At 45.0% G+C, this 2,755-nt stretch overlaps 1 protein-coding gene across 2 annotated transcripts in view; it reads right to left on the bottom strand.

Moving 5' to 3' along the window:
- The window catches only part of LOC149980672 (uncharacterized), a 24,888-nt gene extending 23,385 nt beyond the window's left edge, over positions 1–1,503 (bottom strand). The window contains exon 1 of one of the 2 annotated variants that reach the window (XM_090188337.1): positions 1,327–1,503. The gene's annotated coding sequence lies outside the window, so the exon portion shown is untranslated. The remainder of the gene's footprint in view (positions 1–1,326) is intronic. The other variant, XM_090188338.1, reaches the window with a different exon arrangement.
- Positions 1,504–2,755: the final 1,252 nt, after the last annotated feature.

The raw sequence follows: 2,755 nt of genomic DNA, 5'->3' as shown, positions 1-2,755 counted from the left end.
AGTCATTTATTCAGTGTGGTAGTTATCTTAAAGTCATTGATTCAGTGTGGTCGTTATCTTAAAGTCATTTATTCAGTGTGGTACTTATCTAAAAGTCATTGATTCAGTGTGGTAGATATCTTAAAGTCATTGATTCAGTGTGGTAGTTATCTTAATGTCATTTATTCAGTGTGGTAGTTATCTTAAAGTCATTGATTCAGTGTGGTAATTATCTTAAAGTCATTGATTCAGTGTGGTAATTATCTTAAAGTCATTTATTCAGTGTGGTAATTATCTTAAAGTCATTGATTCAGTGGGGTAGTTATCTTAACAATGTTAAGTGGAAGTGAGTCCAACCTGTTTCTTTCTCCCCTTCTGACCACACCTCCCTTTCATCTCATCTCTCTATATCTCTCGCTCCATCTCTCTCTCTCTCTCTCTCTCTCTCTCTCTCTCTCTCTCTCTCTCTCTCTCTCTATATATATATATATATATATATCTCCATCTCTCTCTCTCTCCCCATCTCTCTATATCTCTCTCACCATCTCTCTCTCTCTCTCTCTCTCTCTCTCTCTATCCCTCTCTCTCTCCTTCTCTCTCTCTCTCTCCATCTCTCTATATCTCTCTCTCCCTCTCTAAATTGTGAATCTGATTGGCCCTGGTGAAGCTACATCAAAAATTCTGCACCTCTATAAAAATATCCCGTCAAGCAATCCCTACACTAATGGGTTTACACCTATAGCATCCCGTTAATAACAGATGGCAACAGTTAGCCTACATCTATAGGTTTACACCTATAGTGTCCCATTAAAAACAGATGGCAACAGTTAGCCTACATCTATGGGTTTACAAATATAGCATCCCGTTAATAACAGATGGCAACAGTTAGCCTACATCTATAGGTTTACACCTATAGTGTCCCATTAAAAACAGATTGCAACAGTTAGCCTACATCTATGGGTTTACAAATATAGCATCCCGTTAATAACAGATGGCAACAGTTAGCCTACATGTATAGGTTTACACCTATAGTGTCCCATTAAAAACAGATGGCAACAGTTAGCCTACATCTATGGGTTTACACCTATAGCATCCCGTTAATAACAGATGGCAACAGTTAGCCTACATCTATGGGTTTATACCTATAGCATCCCGTTAATAACAGATTTCAACAGTTACCCTACATCTATGGGTTTATACCTATAGCATCCCGTTAATAACAGATGTAGCAGCTTTCAGTTGCATAGGTAGGTCTAAGACGACTAATGTCTTGAAATAGGAAGAAAACTGTATACACAATTTGAACAAGCAATCATGACAATCAAATTCACCGAAGCTGCTTCCTACCTGAGAATATCAGAGACGTTGTGTCAGCTAGGACCTGTAGACTACTCAGATGAGAAAATATGCACAAATAACTTCTCCTCTCTTTCTGAGAACTAAAGATGAGCAACTCCTGGGCAGAGGGGGTTTTGTACGATGGCGGAAAACTAGACTTGTAATTTTTTCTAACTTGCTGGACTCGTTTTTCGCCTGCCATTCACGAGCGTCAATCATGCATTTCAAAAAAATGTATCCACCTACAAGACCTGCCAAACGACTAACCAAAGTCAAAAAGTGACTCTTAGACTATCTTAACCACACCGTCAGTGTTATGATGTTTGTTCAAACCCAGCTGAAAACAAACAACGAATACAAAGTGAGGGATCAATCACATTTATTCATAAAGCCCTTCTTACATCAGCTGAAGTCACAAAGTGATGTACAGAAATCCAGACCTAAAACCCCCAAACAGCAAACAATGCAGGTGTAGAAGCACGGTGGCTAGGAAAAACCTAGGCTATGATGGGTGGGCCAGTCCTCTTCTGGCTGTGCCTGTTGGAGATTAGAAACCTAGAGAGGAACCAGGCTCTGAGGGGTGGGCCAGTCCTCTTCTGGCTGTGCCTGGTGGAGATTAGAAACCTAGAGAGGAACCAGGCTCTGAGGGGTGGGCCAGTCCTCTTCTGGCTGTGCCTGGTGGAGATTAGAAACCTAGAGAGGAACCAGGCTCTGAGGGGTGGGCCAGTCCTCTTCTGGCTGTACTGGGTAGACCAGAGGAACCAGGCTCTGAGGGGTGGGCCAGTCCTCTTCTGGCTGTACTGGGTAGACCAGAGGAACCAGGCTCTGAGGGGTGGGCCAGTCCTCTTCTGGCTGTACTGGGTAGACCAGAGGAACCAGGCTCTGAGGGGTGGGCCAGTCCTCTTCTGGCTGCACTGGGTAGACCAGAGGAACCAGGCTCTGAGGGGTGGGCCAGTCCTCTTCTGGCTGTACTGGGTAGACCAGAGGAACTAGGCTCTGAGGGGTGGGCCAGTCCTCTTCTTGCTGTACTGGGTAGACCAGAGGAACCAGGCTCTGAGGGGTGGGCCAGTGCTCTTCTGGCTGTACTGGGTAGACCAGAGGAACCAGGCTCTGAGCAGTGGGCCAGTCCTCTTCTGGCTGTACCAGATAGAGATTTAAGAGTAGGCTACATGTGGTCATAAGGTCCTGTGAACAGGTCAGGGTTCAATACCCCAGATCAGACAGACTGGCCTTAACTCCCTGGCTATGCAACATAGATACTGGGCTCTGAGACAGGGGGGTTCAGGGCCCCATCTAAAGTTACCTCCGGACAGGGCCAACCAGGCAAGATGCCCACAGCCCCAACACCACTAGAGGGATATCAACAGACCACTATCTTACTACCCTGAGACAAGGCTGAGTATAACCCACATCAGGTCCTAATGGTCTGGTACTCAGG

This window comes from Oncorhynchus mykiss, chromosome 10, assembly GCF_057628025.1.
Source record: "Oncorhynchus mykiss isolate SJ-2025 chromosome 10, ASM5762802v1, whole genome shotgun sequence".
NCBI classification, from domain to species: domain Eukaryota; kingdom Metazoa; phylum Chordata; class Actinopteri; order Salmoniformes; family Salmonidae; genus Oncorhynchus; species Oncorhynchus mykiss.
Note: the sequence above shows the minus strand (reverse complement) of the source record. Positions and strands in the feature narration are given on the sequence as shown.